Below are 22,240 nucleotides of genomic sequence, written 5' to 3' on the forward strand. Positions count from 1 at the left end.
GGGGATTGAAGAGGGAGAGATCAACCTTATGCCTCGTACTGACAAAGGCAAATCTAAGGTTGGTACTAATGAAGTTGCAATTTCTCCATTTCAGGTTTACCAACAGAACTGGGAGAAATTAAAAACAAGAGTTGGCATTAACCCAGCTACCAATAGGGTTGATGTTTCAGGAAAATATCCTAGGGTATGGATTAAACCTAATTCATATCCCAAGGAGGTCAAAGCCTAGTATGAATTCGGGGCTCTTGCCTCAATTTATACCACCTCACCCAGCTTTCCGGAAATTTCAGGAATACCTAAATGGATTCAGGAAGCTGTTCATGAAACTTGGGCGAATAACGATTATTTGTCCAGAGGAGATGTTTTGGAGCTATACTTTTTCAGTGCAGCACCAGAACCAGCAAGGAAAGGTTCACACGAAGCCTTTCATTTTATCAAGTTAAGGAGGCCAGATACAAATATTCAGAAATTTATCAAGGACCCTCCGACAGAAGAAACACCACTGGTTGCTTCAATTACTGAAGATGATATTTCAACCAGAAGAGCATGGGGTTTATGGGTCTGTCTCACTGAGATGGACAAAGTCAAGTTTCCATTCAAGTTTTATCAAAATTCTTTGAATGGACCGTTCCTGTTAAATACAATGACAGGAAAAACCACAAGTTTTGCAGAAGAAATATTTGAAAAGAAAAGAAATTTTCTGTGGAACATCAAGCTCCCGGCAAGTAAAGAGAGTCGTCGGAAATTCTGCAATATGGCACATGTAGGAAGATGGTCAGAAAACATCTGTCCTGAATGCCAGAATCAGAAAGAACCAGAATTGGGCAAAGGTTTCAAACCGAGATCTGATCGGAAACATTTTACCGAAACAAGGACAAGCAGGGAAGGACCACAATCACATTTTCCTCGAGGATACAAAAAAGCCAAAGATTCCTCGACAAAGTTAAAAAAAAACATGTGATCATCCCACCAAGAAAAGAAGGACCTCCATGTGAAAATCATGTGAGTGGAATTCAAGGACCACCAATAATCTGTGGAAAAAGAACAAGGACCACCAATAATAGGTGGGAAATGGCAAAGGACATTGGATTCCTTATCTTTAAAGATAATGAAAATCTGATAAAAAGACAAGAAAACTGGACCCAAGTATTATACTATAAATAAGGGTAAATGGGAACCAGTAAATCACACCAGAAAGAAACATAAAGAAAATGTATTACACATATCTAAAAGTTTTAAAAAGAAGAATCAAGTATAAGAGAAAAGAGGCGGATTCTCTTAAATGGCTAGTCCAACGTTTCCAGGAAATAGAAGATGAGATTACCGCAGATCTCTTACAAACTCATCGTTACTGGTATCTCGGAGAGGTAAAAGAAGATGAAAAGTTAATTTCTAGATTAATAATCTAGAAAAAGACAGAAACATCTCAAGGGACCACTCAACCACTACATGGTCCATGAGCAAGCTGTAAAGGTTTATGAAGATTTGAAATCCGAAGTTCAAATCCGAAGAAGCCTTCTATAAATAAGGCAGGAAGGAAGAAGTGAAGAACATCGAACATTTTCCTCATTTCTTTCAAACAATAAATTGTAACATTTTCTCTTTCTAATTTATGAGTTCGGCTTCTATTAGTAGCTAAACAAGTTCCTCCACCTCTACAGGAGGTTTCAATGTATTAATAAATGTTTGTGTTTGAATAAAGAAATATTTGCTCTTAGCCCCTCTCATGTATTATTTTCAAAATTTTATCTTTTATTGTACACCCTAAGGTAGGAAACGAATTAGGGTTGTGCCAAGTACTGCTGAAGGAATCTGCGTCGGTAACCATCGGTTGCGATCAAGTGGTTGTACTGTGAGGAGCAGTTCGTAAAATACGGTGGATATAATCCGGTGGTACTCCGGTCAAAGAGGTAAGGGATTTAATTTATTTTACGGAAGCGTGATGGGGCATTATTTTAAAAAGAAAAATCAATTATTTAAAAATAAAGATATATGGATAAAGTTGGAAATTTTATAGATATGGTGAGTTGAAAAAAAGTTTTAGTGGGGTAGGGAGTAAAGAAAAGGTTGAGAATGGGAATAGGGATTTTTTGGCAAATTTCCCCTAAATAAATACTAAATACCTATATAAAAGAGCCAATATTGATCATTGTGAATTATCATTTATGTCCTTTGGTGTGTGTGATTTGTATGAGTTAATGTGGATAATGTGTGGACAATATAACTTAAAATTAGGAATTTTTTGTCAAACCAAAATTTTATGATTTAATTATTAATTATGGTCAAATCAAAATTTCATGATTTAATTATTAATTATTATTAATAATAACCAAAAGCGTGTGTGTATAATATATATTGGTATTTGGTCAAAACATTTGTGTTGGTCAAGTCAAAATTTCATGATTTAATTATTAATGATTCTAATTATCATTATTAATATCAAATTTTATATTACGTGTTGCAATTTAGATTTTCTTGGCTTTTGAATCTATTATGGAGTCAAAAAAAAGTCATTTTATTTTTTTTTGGTTGATGATTTACTCTAGAGTCATCTAGCAAGTCATTTTTTTTATTTCACGTGCTACAATTTTAATTTTATTGGATTTTGGATCCATTACGTAGTGGCAGACGCATTAAGTAGAAAAACAGCAGTTATCACGCATCTATCACTTCAAATACCGTTGCAGTCCGAGATACAGCGGTTTGAGCTTAGAGTTTATGTTAGGGGCGAGGCCCCTAATCTTGCCACATTATTGGTACAGTCAGTCGACTTTGAGAGACAGAATTTGCGATTGGCAGTCTACTGACGAGCAATTGCAAAAGTTGAGAACTAGAGATGAAGCCAAGGGCCGGAGGTTATATTATGAGATGGATGGTATAGTTCGATATCGAGATCGTTTATGGGTTCCTAGTGATGATTCTTTGAGAGATCTCATTATGAAGGAAGCTCATGACACACCATATTCCATTCATCCGGGAAGCACGAAAATGTACAAAGATCTGCAGTTGTTATATTGGTGGCCGGGCATGAAGGGGGACAATCTGAGATTTGTATCCGAGTGTTTGAGGGTTTTTTTTAAAACTAATTTAAATTTTAAATTTTTTTAAAAAAATAATGTAAAAAGAAAAAGTTTTGCCAAATTACGGCAAACCGTGCTTTGTAAGCACGGACCCTGCACACGTGGAGCATCGTTCGTGCTTTGTAAGCACGGATTGAAGTCCACGTTGGCTTATTAGCGACGGTTTTCCAAATCCTTCGCTAATAGCGACGGTTTAATAAACTGTCGCCAATAGCGACAGTTTTGAAAACCGTCGCCGACTCAAAAGTTGCGACGGTTTTGTTAAAACCGTCGCTATATTTGCCGTGAATAATAATATTGACGGCGTGCGATTAATGTACGCCGTTAATGTCCAAACATTATGTTTTTAAAAATATTTTACTATTAGCAGTGCACATAAACATGCACGCCGTTAATAATACTATTAACGGATTGTCTTTATTGTGCGCTGCGAAAATTGCATATGTTATTAACAGCACACATAAATGCATGCTGCAGATATTACTATCCGCAGCGTGCTTTTAATGCACGCTGCGGATATTACTATGCGCAGCGTGCTTTTATGCACGCCGTTATTTCTGTCAAGTGCAACAATTTAAAAGCACGGTTAATATTGTTGCACTTGAAAGCACGCTGCGCATAGTACTATCCGCGTGCATAAAAGCACGCTGCGCATAGTACTATCCGCAGCGTGCAATAAAAGCACGCTGCAGATAGTAATATCTGCAGCTTGCATTTATGTGCGCTGTTAATAACATATGCAATTTTCGCAGCGCACAATAAAGACACGACGTTAATAGTATTATTAATGGCGTGCATGTTTATGTGCGCTGTTAATAGTAAAATATCTTTAAAAACATCATGTTTGAACATTAACGGCGTACATTAATCGCACGCCGTCAATATTATTATTCACGGCAAATATAGCGACGGTTTTAAGTCGCAACTTTTGAATTTGCGACGGTTTTGAAAACCGTCGCTATTAGCGATGGATTTGGAAAACCGTCGCTAATAACCCAACATTGACTTCAATCCGTGCTTACAAAACACGGTTTGCCGTAATTTTGCAAAACTTTTTTTTTACATTATTTTTGAAAAAAAATTTAAAATTTAAATTAGTTTGAAAAAAAACCCAGTGTTTGACGTGTCAGCAAGTTAAAGCGGAGATACAAAGGCCAGCGGGAAAACTTAAGCCACTTCTTGTTCCCGAGTGGAAATGGGAAAACGTCACTATGGACTTTGTTGTGGGATTGCCAAAAACTATTAAGGGATTCAATGCTATATGGGTGATAGTTGATCGTCTTACGAAATCAGCGTATTTTCTACCTATTAAGACGACATTCACCATGATTCAGTATGTAGAGTTGTATATTCGAGAGATAGTTCGTCTGCATGGAATTCCTGTATTTATTGTTTCTGACAGAGATCCGAGATTCACGTCATCTTTTTGGAAGAGTTTGCATGCAGCAATGGGGACCAAGTTATTGTTCAATACAGCATTCCATCCTCAATTCGATGGTCAGTCAGAAAAAATTATTCAAATTTTGGAAGATCTACTGCGAGCATGTGTTATTGATTTCCAAGGCAGTTGGGAACCAAAATTACCTCTAGTGGAGTTCACCTACAACAATAGCTATCAATCATCAATCGGGATGGCTCCTTTTGAGGCACTTTATGGAAGAAAATGTAGATCTCCTATTCATTGGGACGAGGTTGGGGAAAGAAGAGATATTGGTCCGGATGTGATTGAAGAGGCTACCGAGCTTGTATCCAAAATCCGTGAGAGAATGAGAACTGCACAAAGTCGACAGAAAAGTTATGCTGACAAGAGACGAAGGGACTTAGAGTTTGCAGTGGGCGACCATGTATTTGTGAAAATAGCACCTATGAAAGGTGTTATGCGATTTGGTAAGAAGAGCAAGCTTAGTCCAAGATTTATTGGTCCATTTGAGATATTGGAGACGATTGAGAGACTAGCTTATAGAGTGGCGTTGCCACCAATGCTTTCTGGAGTTCACAATATGTTCCATATTTCGATGTTGCGGAAGTACATGTCGAATCCATTACATGTGCTAAATTATGAACCTCTACAATTGACTCCAAATATGACATATGAAGAAAGACCTGTCCAAATCTTGGCAAGGCAAAAAAGAAGACTGAGAAACAAAGTCATTCCAATGGTCAAGGTCAAGTGGCTGAATCACTCGGAAGAAGAAGCTACTTGGGAAACCGAGAGGGACTTGAAGAATCACTATCCAGAATTGTTCGGTAAGTTCTAATTTCGAGAACGAAATTTAATTTTAAGGGGGGGGAGGAATTGTAAGGTCCAAAATTAAGACGACGTAATCCCACTGCATGCAAATCTAGGAAATATGAAAAATAAGTAATTAATTGATTTAATTGCTTAATTGATTATGTGACATACATGATTATATGTTAAATAGGATTTAATTGTCATTATGCATAAAACTGTATTTTTAAAGGATTATTCAAGTTGCGATCGAAGAACGAAAACCGACGGTTGAAAAACGTAAAATGTTTTTATTAAATAATTGTTTTTAATTATTTAAAATATGGTCGATGGTTTTGCATTTTTTTGAAACTAAGGAGTTTTGAGGTGATTTTATACGCTGAGACGTAAATTTTATCGGTGTTGGTTTTTCAACAAAATACGAACTTTTTAGCAACCCGGCTAATAAATTAACAAACTTACTTTAACAAAACTATTTCAATATTTTAATTAAATCCTAATCAAGTACTAGTGGGCCTAAACTTAGGCTTAATAGGCCTAAAGTCTTGTTAGGAAATAATTAATATATAATATGATAATCACCCCAAACCCTACACTTTTCTACACGCCACTTTTTACAAAATTGCACATCATATTCACGGCACACACACACAAAAAATTGGAGGAAAAATCGAGAAAAAGTTCAAGGAAAAGTTCTAGCCAAGGTCTTGCCCCGTTCTTCGCGAATCGTCAACGAATAATCGTGCGTTTAAAACGCAAAGGCACGCATAATCCTTCCCTTTCAAACATCATCGCACCATATTATGATTTTATGCATGTTTGAATGAAAATCAAGTAACATGTTAATTATTTTCGTTTTTGTTCATAAGCATGGAATTTTAAGCATGGGTGTGATCCAAAAAGCATGTTTTTGTATTGATTAAGGGCTGTTATGATATAGGAATAGATCAAGCTTGGTTTACACATGATTTAGAGTCCTACACACACACCCTAAACACCACATAATCTAAGGAAGCAAGCTGGAATCGTTGTTGCTGTCATGGGGCTCATGTGGGTTCGATTTTCATGTCTTGGGGGCTTGGCTTGGTTTGGCTGGGACCAGAGGCTAGCCAGGGCCGTGGGTGAGTCCAGGGTGGAGTCCTAGCCATGCTAGGACTCGAGCTAACTGGGCTGGGAGGAGTCCTTGCCACAAGGACTCCTCCCCTAGAGTTTCATGAGGCACGCGCAGGTTTACAGAATTGCGTAGGTAGCAGGGGCTCGGCTTGAGTTTGAGGGCTGGGCTTGAGTGAGTCTTTAGGGTCCTAGGTGAGTGCACAGGGGTCTGGTTCAAGGGCTGGGTCACGGTACATGGTCCTAAGCACCAAAAAGAAGAGTCCTAACACTATGGGAGTTCTCGGCCACTTCAAGGGAAGGCTGATGTGGTTCGATTATGGGGCTAGGGATGGTTTCCGAGGGTTTCTAAGGTCCAGTAGGGTGTCTAAGGGTGTTGGTCAGGGTTTGGTTCATGATGGCTCGAGGGTGGCTCGGGGGATTCGAGACATGGCTCGGTGCTAACTAATAAGGGTCAAGTTAGGGTTTTTAATTGCTAATTTAATTGAAACACGGCTCACGGGGGGTTGAGTCATGGTTCACGAGGGATAAAATAATATAAAAAGACTAAATTTTTAATTTAAGAATTTTATATTAAAGTTTGGGATTTTTCGGAATTAAAACGCCTTCAAAACGATTAATTACGAATTAATTAAAAAGCCTAGTTTTTAAGCTAAATAAAATTATGAGAATTTAAATTTAAGCTTAAATAATTATTTGGGACATGTTAGAGTCAAAGAAATCAAGAAAAAGTCAAAAACGTAAAATGTCACGTTCAGGGGTAAAACGGTCTTTTTACACCTGAAAATTAGTAAACGTCATGGCAGTGCCTTAAATGCTGTTTTATATGCTAAAATGATTATTTTCAATGATTATGGATGTTTATGAATTTTTATATGTTAAATTATGATTTTTAAATGTTCATGGATTTTTATGGGTTAATTGTTGGACATTTAAAAGATATGATGCATGCTTGGTTTCAAAAATAAAAACGATACGTATATGCATGATTTTTATTAAGTGATGATAACATGTTGAAGGACGTGAAGGGATTGTGACTAAGTACGTGATATGTTGGAAATATCGTGATGGTTTTGGTCCAGTGGGAGACCGACGATCGTGTTTCCTTGGATACGGATACGAATACGAATAAAATTAAATACGAATATGTTAATACGTTGGCCAAGGCCCAGTTGACCGGTGAGAGTGTTGCTGGTGTTCTCGCCGCCCAGTATTGTGGTTTTCTCTAGATGGATCCATCGCCCAATATGTTTAAGAATACGAGTCACAATCACGATCTGAATTCAACAAACACGAATATGAATATGAATATATTAATATGAATATGAATAAATTGATATGAATATGGATACGAATATGAATATATGTTTATGTTTATATGAAAATATATATGAAAATTTTTTTATTTAAAGTTTATGCATCATGAAAATGTTTATGAAAATGGATTTTTTTAAAGTTTATGCATCTTCATGAAAACAATATTTAAGTGCAATATTTTTCACTGTTGTATGTGATATGTATATGTAGTACTCGTTAACAAAAATATGATGTGTTGAGTCTTTAGACTCACTTGGTGTGATTGATGCAGGTGATATTGATTATGAATATGACAATGGAGGTCTTGATGGATGACTTTGCTGGACTAAAGGTGCACATAACCCGAGAACCGACGCTAGTTTTCCGCACTAATTATAATTCATGATTTTAAGTTATGTCAAAAGATTTTTCGACTTTTTATTTATGCTTGTTGAGAGATATTTTTGAGAGGTTTAGTATGGGCTATGCTTTTCAAATGGTATTTTTAGGTTTGGTAAAACGTTTGTCGATTTAAAATATTTTCCTTTGTTTTTTAAATAATAGTTAATCGTTTATTTTTAAAAATGGTGCAAGGTATTTTCAAAGTATTTATATATATTTGTAAGAGGAAAAAAAATTCTAGCACATTTTAAGAAAACGATTAAGCAGACGTTTCAAAACCATTGTCTTTTATGGGTCAACGACAAAGGTTTTAGCAAGCCGTTGTCTATGGGCGTGCTTTTTGTTAAAACCGTTGTCTTTTATGGGTTACGACAACGGTTTTTATACCGTTGTCTACGAGCGTGTTTTTTTAGTAGCTACGACAACGGTTATTAATTCTATTGTCTATGAGCGCGTTTTTATGTAGCGTTTTTATGTTGTCTATGAGCGCGTTTTTGTTAAAAACCGTTGTCTATTAACGTCAGTGAAAGACAATGGTTTTTTTAGTAGCTACGACAGGTTTATAAAATCGTTGTCTATGTACATTTTTAGGGTCTAAGACAACGGTTTAAAAAATGTTGTCCTATTACTACAAGAAGCAAAGCAGTTTATTTAGCGACGGTTGTTCTTAAAACGTCGCTAAATATAGCGTCGGTTTTATAAAACCGTCGCATTTTTAAATTAGCTATGGTTTTGTAAATCAAACCGTCGCTAATTTAAAAATTGCGACAGTTGTTTAAACAACCGTCGCTATTAGCGACGGTTAAACACACACCGTCGCAAATTTTTTATAAATATCCGCGTTCCTACAATAAATTTTTCTCTCTTCCACGATTTTAATTTCGCTTCAATTCTTGATAAATTTTTAAGTGTTAAGATTATAAATATTATTAATTTAGTAAGATTGTAAGTTTTTTTTGTCAGATTTATTAAATTATAAAAGTAATTTTTTTTTATTTTACGTAAAACAATAGCGACGGAAATGATATGAACAACAGTCTCTAATTAGCGACGGAAATAATATGAAAAACCGTCGCTAATTGACCTTTAACAGCGATTTTTCAATGTTACGACAACGGTTTTTCTCCGTCGTCTTTAGACGTCTACGACAACGGTTTTTCGCCGTTGTATTCGAGCGCACTCTTTAACCACATGGCCTTTAACAACGGTTTTAGAAGACCTACGACAACGGTTTTTCACCGTCGTCTTTAGACGTCTACGACAACGGTTTTTCACCATTGTATTCGAGCGCACTCTTTAACCACATGACCTTTAACAACAGTTTTACAAGACCTACGACAACGGTTTTTCACCGTCGTCTTTAGACGTCTACGACAACGGTTTTTTGGTTGATGATTTACTCTAGAGTCATCTAGCAAGTCATTTTTTTTTATTTCACGTGCTACAAGTTTAATTTTATTGGATTTTGGATCCATTATGGAGTCCAAGGAACTCAGGTTTATCATGAATCATCTAGAAACTCATTTTATTATTTTATTTTTGTTGGTGAACTTTACGCTCAGCGTTTCGGTTATAATAAGTATACAAGTATGTAAATGTGGGTTTAAAAAAAATATGAATGTGTAAGTATTTAACTAAATATATGGTTCCACCGCTAAGCCAAGGTCAAAAAACATATAAATGTGTAAATATTTAATTAAATATATAGTTCCACCGCTATCACAAAGACAAGTCTTTTGGGTGGGGTAAGTACAGATAAGAAAAACATGGTCACATGTCAGCAAGTCTATTCATCTATGAGAAATATAATTTCATTTTAATGACTTGTTCGTGAATTGTATTCCTATATTTATGGATTTAATTAATGATTATGTTTATTATTATTAATTGGAACTTTTGGCCTTTCAATGATCTTTTTGTTTTTATTTAAAGTAGTGGTTAAATTCGAAAAGACATGGCTTTCAAAGAGCCTTTCAAGGTTCTGTTCGTTTTTACTTCTAATAACAATTCATGAACCCCAACTAGGCACCATAAATACCCGATAAACCCGACATACATATAAATAATTTTTTGTTAACTAAGTCGAGCAAAATAATATTTGTTTAGAATTACTTTAAAATATCAACTCCTATGAATAATTACACAGTTGTATCTATCAATTCTTTGAAAGAAAACCAAAAGGATGCATCAATAGGAGTAATTGTTGTTCGCTAAGGTAGTTAGATGGAGACTCAGTTGAACTCAAAATCCATTCGAAAACTAATTTTCATGGATGAAAAGGTTAGTGATGTACCAAATACAAATTTTAAATATAATATCAAGTATTTACTTCAAATTCATATAATACTTTCATATATTATTTTATATGTTGATTTAACATCGTTATGATAACTATTATGCATTCAACTCAAGCAAGATATGATTCATGGGCTTCTATTCACAAGTACAATACAGCAATTTCAAGACTAGATGCGCAATAATAATACCTACCTTATTGTAGGACCGAGCGCTTGCCGCTTTACCAAAAGCTATAGCTAGTAGTTATTGTGTAACTCAAATATTTTAAACCGCACAGCAGCTCAAGCGCCATGGTTTGATCGCTCAACCAAGCAGGGACAATTATTGCACCCAACAATCTCCCTCCCAATAATTGCACTCCTTGCAATCAATGGGAATCGAACCCATGACCTTGGCTCTGATACCAATTGTAGGACCGAACGCTTGCCGCTTTACCAAAAGCTATAGCTAGTAGTAATGGTGTAGAGCCCAAATTCAATACACGTATAACCCATGCATCTATTTAATTATTAAAGCATTTATTTAATTTTAAAATGAGTCTTAGTGGTGCATGATTTAGTTAAACGCATTATTTTAAATTATTTACGTTTATGTGAAGCACGTTAAATTGTGTTTCGAGTTTCATGTTCAGGCGATTATTCGAGGCGGGATCGGGGAATAGAGACCGGTGACGAGTTTGGCAACTTTTTTTTATGTGGTATTTTATTTTAATTGAGGTTGGGACATTTTAAATAATTTGTTAAGTTTCCACATCTTTAAAACCTAAATTATTTATTTAGGAATTTTGGAGTTTTAAAACTTTTAAAGATTTATTTCTTGTGCACCTTATTTTTAAATTAAGGGATTTTGTTAAAGTTAGAGGTGGATTAGCATTTTTATTAGTTGTTAATTACTAATTAAGCAATTTATTTTCCTAATTAACATCCCTAATCCCCTCCCCACTACCCAAACACACGCGCACACACACACTAACACACACAAACACACACACACATACTTTCAGATTTTTAATTATTGAGAGGAGAGAAAAGCTTAGGGTTCTTGAGAGCAATAGCAGCCGCCCCCTCCCTCTCCAATTTCCAGCAAGTTTTCTTGTATTTTTTTCAAAGAAAATTGAGCCACCATCGTCCCGGATCAAGTCTCGCTCCGTCTCCGCTTTGATATCGCCGTATCGTGAGTTTTAAATATCAAAAGGCACGTATATTCTGTTTTTCCTATGTCGATCTTGTCATAGTACAAATTTTATTGTGTTTTGTATGAAATCATGTGAACGTTATGCAGTAGTTTGAGCAGAAAATTTATTGGATGTGTTTTGAAGAAATTTTTAGATCTGAAATTCCGAACCCTACTGTACTTTGAATTACTGCGATTGTTCGGTCGTGATTTTGAGAAAACTGTCAACATAAAAATCGTAAAACTTTTTGATACCTTCGATTAGATATAAATTTCAAAATATTTGGATAAAAATTGAGTGAGTTATGGTATTCTTCGTGGGACGGCTCAAACTGTGTTTTCTGAAAAAAAATTATGTTATTGAGGTGTTCTTGAAGTTTTATTGTTGCAGGCTTCGTTGGGGATTGACGAGTGGTTGTTTCTGCATTTAGGTATGTTTAGTATGATGTTGGGTTGGTAATTGGTGTACCGGTTAGTGTCGATAGGCACTTGAATTCATTAAAAGTCGTAAGAAGTGATTTGGTGTCAATCTCCGTGTTTTTGAGTTGCATCGTGTCGTAGGTTGGATGTCGTGGATTCGGGATGTTTGTACGGGTTGTATCAATGTAGTAGCATCCTAGGATGGGTCTCGAGGCATCGGGTCATAGTCCGTGCAATCATGTTTAGAATGTTGAGCATCACATGTATTGAATTTTCGTTGGTTTGCTTTCACCGAGGGTACACGGACCCGGACACGGACCCAGGCACGGGGTGCGTGTCTTTGTTCCTTCCGAAGTGCCATTTTGCCGAGTCTACACGGACCCTTACACGGACCTAGGCACGGGGTCCGTGCCTTCCCTTTCCTTCACATACTTTTTATAGTACCTACACGGACCCGGAGCCGGACCTGGGCACGGGGTCCGTGTACCTCCTGTTTGGGAATAGTTTAGGGTTCCCTTTGAGATTGTTTTGGGGTTCTATACCATGGCTTAGTACGATTATTGTAGAACCCGAAAATCAGATTACGTATAAGTCATGCATAATTTCTATTATTTAAATTAAAAATGAATTTTTATGAATATATGTAGTGTTTTAATTGTTTTAAAAGTAGATGTTTAGTTTTATCTTTTCAGGATAAATACGCGAGGCCGAACCAGTGTTTGGAGATTAGAGATAAGATTAATAATAAGAAAAATATTCCTAAATTTAATTTAAGTCAAAGAATGATTTAATCTAAAAAAAAAGAATGTCTTTGGGATTTAATAAATTAATTAGAGCTAAGTTGGTAAATAAATTCTTTAAGTTAATATTTAATTAAAGCTTAAATTAAAATATGTAAACATATGAGGATGAATTAATCTAGGTATAATATATTCAAGAAATTAATCATAGCATTTGAATATTTAATTTTGAGGTCATGAATGCCATGCAATAATCTATCCTAAATTTAATGTGTAAATTCACTAAAATATATAATGAGGGTGCTAAACTTTAAGCAATTAAAATACAAGATTTTAAACAATAAAATACCATGCAAATTAGTAATAATAATTTTGGGTCCAACATTTAAAATAATTCAAAAGTTGATAACTATCCATTCAAACCACTCCTAATTGCACTTCATGGAGTATTCATTCCCATTTTTAATTCACTAATTAGTAGTAATTCAAACACAATATTACACCTTATTTCTCCCCAACTAATTACTAAGTAAATCATCGAAATATGCAGCAAAATAGAAAAGGGAATCGGCAGCTAAGGGAATCCAAAGTGCATGTCAAAATTCTTCAACTTCTTGACTTTTAACTCCCACCTTAATGCTTATAATGACACCTTTAACACCTCCTATAACACTCTTCTTCATTGCCTAACAAGCCCACACCCTCACCCTCGAAAAATATCAGAAATCAGCAGCTTAGGAATGTGATAACAGTAGCTGAAACAAGAATGAAAAGCCAACTCCGATTCCGTCGCGTCGTATTGTCGTTTTGATTTGTTTTTGACAAAACAAATTCCAGGCATGTATATATTATTTCTTTGCTCTTCAATCAAGTCGTATTAGATATTTTAAATCAATATATGTTCATGAATCAAGTGACAACACGAAGATTGACAGCAACTTATTCAAAACTCAGAACCTGCTTCTCGGCTTCATGATTTATGCTTCACGGGTTGAATGTTTTTGTTGATTACAGGGAGTTGCTCGATTCCAGGCTTTCATGGCTGCTTCTAGGCATGATATAGAGTGTGTTAGGGCGTTATTGGTCCATTGTTTTACACCCATAACCTCACAAATACAGAAATGACAGCAACTTTGTTCCAAAGATACAGATTTGAGCCATGGTTCTTGTTCTTGGTTGGTTAAGGAGTGTGTTCGGATCTTGGCTGTCCTAGGGACTGTAGCCATGGTTAGAACCCTTCCTTATCATGTCTAGGACGTGAGCAAGGTGTCCTTTCCAAGCTTGATTCACGGATCTTTAAGATTTCTACATAAACAAGACATGAGCTCTTCGGTTTTAAAAAAAAATTTGAATTTCTATAGGAGTATGGTTTCGGTTTTGATTGTTGAATGGATTGTGGTTGGCTTGTAGCCCATAACCATGGTTCACACAACATTCCATCATGTCTATATCGATCCATGGTTGATCAAATGGCCATTGGAACGACCCAAGACAGTAAACCAAGTCCATACATCACACGACACAGCAGGTTGCATTCTCGGCTAGCACGTTACATTGTCCTAGGTGTTGGCTCGGTTTGTGGTTGGCTTTTAGCCCTCAGCCATGGTCCAAGCCATGCATTAGGATGTTGGTAAGAGTCTCTGGTTGGTGGTTCAAGCCCACGGCCATTTGTTTCAGAGTTTCATCCTAAATAAGCAACACAGCCGCTGTTGTAATTTCTGTTCTTGACAGCAACTTTGAGTTCGGTTTCAGGAGGTGGTTTGAGTTCTTGGTTGGCTTTTAGCCCATGGCCTTGGACTGGACACTACCTTAATGAGTTAGGAAAGTCGTGTTTTTGGCCGTTTGTGATTTGGTCGAGTTTAGAGGTCGTACGAGAATTTACGGTGAAAGGTGCCAAAATGACTCTCGAAAGAGTGTTTTATGTTTTGTGTTCCATTCACGTATTTTCGTGTTTTACAGTCCTTGTGCATGTTTTTCAGTATGTTTGGGGTATTTTTAATCATGGTTAAACGTCGGTTTAATGTTGGTTCGGGTTGGTACGATACCATGATTAAAAATCAAGTGGTTGGTCCTAATAGTCTCATTTTTGGTTCTATTGTTGAGTTTTTGGTTCTATTGCTAAGTTTTGGTCAAGATAAGAATATTTGCATGTGTCACATATTAGAATTAGGTTGCAGCAAGCCTGGGAGCGATCCAACTCATCCGGTAAAAATAAGGTTATAATTATATTACGTGCATAAAAATATAAAATGTTTATTTTTTAGATATATGTTATATGTCTTGTGGCCACATTACGTTTATGGGTTTGGAAGTCGGTAGGCGGAACCGAGGACCTCTCCACCCGGTGACTTACGACCGGTTTACGATTATGTATGGGTACGGATATCCAGTCCAAGGGCTGTGGTGATCTCTACCGCCCAGTATACTGTGGTTTAGTCTGATCAGGCGCTCACGTTATGTTAGGGGCCACTTGCTTAGAAACATTATATCTACCAGAAAATTATGATATGACATGACAGAGCTCTATTGAGCAAAGCTTTTACGTATGATTTTCAGATATGCACGTAGTTATAATTATTCATGATACGATTTTCACCATGCGCTTTACGATACTATATTTTTACGTTGCATGCGATTTTATGATATATATTACTTGTTATTCACGATATATACATGTTGAGTCTTTAGAATCACTAGACTTGATTGTTGTAGGTACTAATGAGGTCGAGACGGAGGGCGTAGACCAGTGAGCTATCTTGTGGCAGCAATAGAAAACCCGAGGACCTCATGTTTTAGTTTATACATCTTTTATTATTCAAACTCAGTTTTAATACGTTGGATTATTTTTAAATTGTTGTTTACGTTGGATTATTTTAAAATTGTTGTTTGAAAACAATATTTGTTTCCGCTGTTATTTTAAAATTAAAATTATTTACATGTTTATTTTATAAATGAGGCAAGATAATTATTTATTTAAAAAATTTTTAATAATTCCGCAAAAATATGAATACGAAATACGGGCCTTTACAATTATTGAACGAGGTCAAGTCACGAGGGATTTAGAATGTCATAAGCTATTTATTTACTTCGGTGGTGAGAACGAGTACCTACGTCTAAGCTATGAAAGATAAGTGTTTGAACTCATGTTAGTATGTTGCAGCAGCGGCCCCAAGCGAGATCCAACGAATCCCTCAATGCCAAGTGAGTATGTGCGACGTGGAAAGAAAATATTTCAAGTTTTTGAGGTATGCTAAATGTCTTGTGACCAAATTATGAATGGGTTTGGAAGTCGGTGAACGTGGCCGAGGACCTCTCCACCCCGTTAAAGCATGAACGGGTTTAGATTAGGATTGGAAAGCGTTAAAGCATGAACGGGGACCAATCCACCCGCTAAAGCATGAACGGGGATCTCATGTATGTGGTAGTGGATTCGTCCCTGTCAGCCCAGTAATGTGGTTTAGTCTGATCAGGCGAATTATGTTAAGGGGCACTTGCTTTGAAACTTGCCTCTACGCAAATGATGAATTTTAAGTATGTTCATGTATGTATAAGTATGCAAGCATGTTTAAGAAAAGTTTTACGTTGTGGCACGTCTATGTATGTATGTAAGTTCAAGCTTTTATATGCACGTTCAAGTTCAAGTATGTACGTTCTATTTTGAAGTTGCATGTGATTTTATTACGTATTACTCGTTACTTCCAGTTTATACGTGTTGAGTCTTTAGACTCACTAGACTTGATCGATGCAGGCGAGGATGCATTGGAGGAGACGAGGGGTGAGGACCAGTGAGCTGGCTTGGACTGAGCGGGAGGCTAAACCCGAGGACCGCCATGTTTTAAGCTTTTTGAAATTATCAAAATACTCTGATTTATGTTACGGGTTATGAGATTTTAATCAGATGCTTTTGGTGAACTTTATTTTTAGATCTTTTGTTGCAAAAACTTTTGGAGACGTACACTTTATTTTAAATCGAAGTTGAGAGTTATTTTATAATCAAGAAATTTTTTTTTATTTTTTCGCAAATTTTTAAGTAGTAAAAAGTACGGTATGTTACAAATGGTGCAACTCAAATCTTTTAAACCGCACAACAGCTCAAGCACCACGGTTCGATCGCTCTACCAACCAGGGACAATTATTACACCCAAAAATTATCTTCGACCCTATTGTTAAAAACATTAATAAATCCTTTCCAAATGTCAACCCAAAACTTTAATTGATTTTTCCAAGTAACTACAAAAATTGAAGTGCAGCCAGACGTATCATACACACTCAATTTCAGTTTCAAGCAATTTGCAGATATCAAGAATAATTCATGAAAACTTAGATCTCTCGATCTCTTGGGTGTGAGGCTTGTTGGGAGAGAAACTTAGATCTCGTAAAACAAGATTATGAATAGTTTTTTTTATGATAATCTTTGTTGATTCAATCCATCCATACGTGGGATGCCCAAAAAATCTCTTGAAGTACATGGTGTTCGGATTTATGCCCAAAAACAAATGATTTTTATCAATGTGAGAAATATTTCAATATTGTTTTGCATGCATGTTATTTGATGCTTTATAAATATCTGAAATCCCAATATTATTATTACGTGACTTTAAATATTTGTATATAAGTGTTATATACATGAGGACAATATTTAAAATATAATGATCCAAATATGTCCGAAATTAGAAATTAAAGTTGGGATCTTTAATTTAAAATTGTTAGCATGGTTCATTATAATTATAAAATGATCTTATCCGGATCATTATTAATGAGATTATTGAAATGAAAACTTTTTATATAATTTGATTATGTAGAATAGGAGGATGATTAATTTTGAATCTCTATAAATTTTCGTATCATATTGAGAATTCAATATTAATCATTGATGGTCATATATGAGTCAATCTTAATTCTGAGTAACTAATAAACTCCTATTTATGATGTTGTATTTTTTGACATACCGAGTAATGAGACAAATTATACGGTGTCAAAGTTCTTGGTAAATTGGAAATACAATAAAATAAATAGCTATGAATATTAATATACAAGATAAAATTCATTCTTTCGTAAAAGAAGATAGATAAGTGCTTCCCTTAAGTGTTGATTCGGGACTTGAATAATAAGAGCGCTCAATTTATGGTTAGATCAGAAATATTTTATTCATTAGAGAATCAATGATACTTAAGGAAAAAGATATAATTAAAGAGGTTAAGAGAAAATTACCTAGCATTAATTATGAACAATTTATGGAGGATTGATTCATATGTAATGAATATATAAATGGATTATTCATTTTTGTTCAGTAATTTTATAGCTATTTTTCAAGAGTGCAATTCCAAGTTCATAGTGGAATAACTTTGAAATTAATAAAATTAATATATGTAAATCAAAGAGTTTAATTTGTTATCAATTTTATTGGAGCTTGAAATTATTGGTCCATAGTTCCTCATGCCATCTCCGATTTACTTATAATATGTATATTAGATTTATCAACTTAAAATTATTGAATTTTAAGTTATTGCTCAATTTCAATTTGTTTGGAAAATTGTAAAGAAAAATGTTTTTTTCTTTTGCGATTTTAATACTTATATTTCCATCTCAATCAATTAATTTTGAATTAATTGTCTAACAATGTTTTGTGATAGAGATCACAAAAGGATATACATTCTAAATATTTAATTTTGAATTATTAATATCAATTATTTTCTCTTTAAAATTTTATTAGTTAAATATTTGAGAAACTGCTTTTTGAATTATGGAGGAGATGGGATTCTAGTATTTGAGTTGTGTAGAAGATCATGCCTCATCCACTTCAATCACATGTAAAGCACTTCCCTAATAAGAGGGAAGTGATATTAAAATATAAACAAAGTTGTTTTATTATCATATATAGAAGATACGATTTTGGTATGAAAAATCTTATTAAGTTGAGATAATGTACACAATAATATGTTTTCTTAATTTTTTCTCAATGGCTGATATTTATAAATAGAAAAATATATCAGTGTTGATAGGAGAAAAAAGAGAGAGCAATATAGAAATTGGTATATAAACATACCGAAAAGGTTTTGATGATGCCCACATGTCAATTCGTTTGTTCAGGAGATTAGGCGTGGAAAAATTACGGTGTCATAACTCAAAGCATTTCAATCTCATTCGAAAAAAGGTATATTCTATCTCTTGTTGATTATCTATTAAATTAATATAGATATCGATTGTTCAACATTTCGGTGGAAAATGTTTTTCTTTTATACGATTCGATTTGGGCCAAGGTTCGGCAAAATATATTAAAACAAATTGAAATTCGGTTTGAGAAACCAACACATGATTGTCCTCAACCATGAGGATATGTACTTGTTCATCATAATTTCAACATCTTCTCTAAAATCACTTCAATCTCTTCAAGTTGTTGGAGCATTTCAAGTATCAAGATTAGATGGTGTTGGTTCTTAAATTCCTTCGACGGTAACTCAAGCCGATCTTGTTCCTGATTGAAGAACCAAGGTTCACCATCATCCTCTGTTAGAACAATTTTCATAATTATAATTGTTAGTCTTCTACGCCTTTTCTACGTGTAATTGTGCTGTACTTATCAACTCAGTGATCTTGGACAAGCAGTGACCAAGATGAGCAAATCACATACACGATAAGTGAATCTATTATCAACGGGAATTCACTCTTGTTTGTACGCACACTAGAACACACAAACTCACACTAATATATAAACACAAAGTGATTACATGGTTCGACCCTTTAGAGACCTACGTCCACGGAGAAGCACCACCAGCTTTTATTGATTTCCGGAAGAGTTTGCAATACATCGAGTCTACAACTCAGCAAAAAAAAAATATTACAAGAATCAATCAAGCTTTATTCCCTTGAATCTCCTTGTGCTCCTTACTCTCTTGATCACCTGGGTGTATCTCGTGATCTTCTGATTTTAACCGTTTTACCAGGTTTCTCTCTTGTGTTTTCTCTGTTTGGAAGCTTGTTCTTGAAGATGAAGAAGTCGTTGCAGTATCCATTAAATCGTTTTTTTTTCAACAGTCACCCCTTTACCGCCATACCTGTTTCTTCCGGTTATGGGGCCTTTTCTTCCTCACCAATATTGATTGGCCCAGCTTCTTCCTCATGCTTATTGGACTTCACCTTTGTGTGGCCCAGTACCTTCCAGCCCAAACTATTGAGAAACCCATTCTACAATCTCCACCTTTTCTTGAAAGATTGGCTGCTTCTCTTCCTTATAGGCTTTACTTGAACTCCACTACATTTACTAAGTTCAAGCATAGTCTGAACTTAGTATAAGGCAGTGTTTTGGTTAGCATATCTGCAGGATTATCTTCTGTTGCAATTTTTCCAGAGACACTTCTCCTTTATTCAAAATGTCCCTCACAAAATGCATCTTCACGTCAATATGTTTTGATCGTTCATGGTATACCTGATGTTTTGATAAGTGTATTGCACTTTGTTCGTCACAACATACAACCACTTTAACTTGCTTTATACCCAGTTCACTTATGAATCCGTTCATCCATAAAGCTTCTTTGATGGCTTCAGTGGCAGGTATAAACTCTGCTTCAGTGGTTGATAGTGCCACAACTGACTGGAGTGTTGCTTTCCAAGTAATGGCTGTTCCAAACATAGTAAAGAAATAACCAGTTATGGGTTTTCGTGTGTCTGAGTTTCAAGCGAAGTCTGAATCCACATATCCCACCACTGGTCCTTCTCCATTTCTATGATTGAATTTTAGTCCCATGTCTGCTGCTTCCTTTATATATCTCAGAATCCACTTTAGCCCTTCCCAATGAACCGGTCCAGGATTTGCCATGATCCAGGATTTGCCATGAATCGAGACACCACACTTATGGCAAATGCTAGGTCTGGTCTGCTACATACCATTCCATACATTAGTCTTCCAACACCCCTTGCATATGGGATGACTTTCATTCTCTCAGTTTCTTCTTTATCATGTGGGACTTGTTCTTTTGAGAGTTTAAACTGTTGTCCAAGTGGAGATGTAACTGCCTTAGCCTTCTGCATGTTGTACCTTATTAACACCTTCCTTAAGTGGTGTCCTTGACTTATGAATAGGCTCTTATCTGCTCTATGTCTTTGTATATCCATACGACATTCAGTTGTTGTTTCAACATCCTGATTTCCACCATGATGTCACTTGCAATGAGAATGTCATCTACGTATATGAGGAGGTACATAATGAACTTTTTCTTGTCTTTCTTTAGGTGGACGCAACTGTCTTACTCACTTTTGTGCATTCCAATCTCTCTCATGTAATCATCAAACTTCTTATTCCACTGCCTAGGGCTTTGCTTTAGGCCATAGAGTGACTTCGTTAGGAGGCAAACCTTTCCTTGATGTTCATTTGTAACATACCCTTTTGGTTGTTCCATGAAGATTGTTTCCTCAAGCTCTCCATGCAAAAAAGCGGTTTTTACATCTAGTTGATATAACTCTAAATCCAGCTATGTAACCAAGGCAAGGATTAATCTTATTGAACTATGTTTAACTGCCGGCGAATAGATTGAAATCTATTCCTTCACGCTGAGAGTAGCCCTTTGCAACCAATCTTGCCTTGTATTTCAGATTCTCGGTTCCTGGATTAGATTCCTTGGGTTTATAAATCCATTTGCATCCTAACAATCTTTGATCCTTGGGTTTGTCAACTAGTTTCAAAGTCTCATTATTCTTCAAGGAATCCATCTCCTCATCCATTGCTTTTATCCAATTGTTTCTGCTGTTGCTGTTCACAGCTTCTTTATAGGATGAAGGTTCCATGGTTTTCACTTGCTCATCAATTGACAGTGCATACCATGTCAGATCAAGTTGACCATACTTCTTAGGAGGCTTAATTTGTCTCCTTTGTCTGTCCCTAACCAAAGAGTATGTCTTGATTTCTTCATTTGTATCCCCTTCTTGTGATTGTTTTGTTGTGACATCCCCCGACTTATTTTGAGCTTCTTGATCATTCATGTGAGTTTCCTCTCCAGGCTCTACCTCAACTTGTGATTCCTTAGACTCCAATGTCTCCCTTGCTGAGCTTTGCTCTTTTAAATCATATCCAATTTTTGACTCATCGAACACAACATTCCTTGTGTTGAAGCATCTTGGTCCTGTTGAATGTAAATTCCACACCTTATAACCTTTAATTCCTTCAGAGTAGCCTATGAATATGCATCTCAAAGCTCGAGCATCCAACTTATCTTGCTTTACATGTGCGTAGGCAAGACATCCGAACACTTTTAATCCTTTGTAGTCGGCTGGACTACCACTCCAAACCTCCATAGGTGTCTTAAATCCTATGGAGCTTGCTGAGCACCTGTTAATCAGGTAACAAGCAGTGGAAAGAGCTTCACCCCAAAATGTCTTAGGCAACCTTGCATTCAATATCATGCACCTTACCCTTTCTAGTAAAGTTCTATTCATCCTTTCTGCAATCTCATTCTGTTGTGGAGTGCCTGCCACTGTCATATGTCTGGTGATGCCTC

The 22,240-nt window shown here is 35.7% G+C and overlaps 1 long non-coding RNA gene across 1 annotated transcript in view; it reads left to right on the forward strand.

The window, feature by feature from the left end:
• Positions 1-17,068, forward strand: part of LOC142527498 (uncharacterized) — a 98,168-nt gene extending 81,100 nt beyond the window's left edge. Inside the window, exon 3 of the long non-coding RNA XR_012815471.1 lies at positions 16,977-17,068. This is a non-coding gene — a long non-coding RNA (uncharacterized LOC142527498). The remainder of the gene's footprint in view (positions 1-16,976) is intronic.
• The last annotated feature ends 5,172 nt before the right edge of the window (positions 17,069-22,240 follow it).

The sequence above is a fragment of the Primulina tabacum genome, chromosome 15, assembly GCF_025594145.1.
Source record: "Primulina tabacum isolate GXHZ01 chromosome 15, ASM2559414v2, whole genome shotgun sequence".
NCBI classification, from domain to species: Eukaryota; Viridiplantae; Streptophyta; class Magnoliopsida; order Lamiales; family Gesneriaceae; genus Primulina; species Primulina tabacum.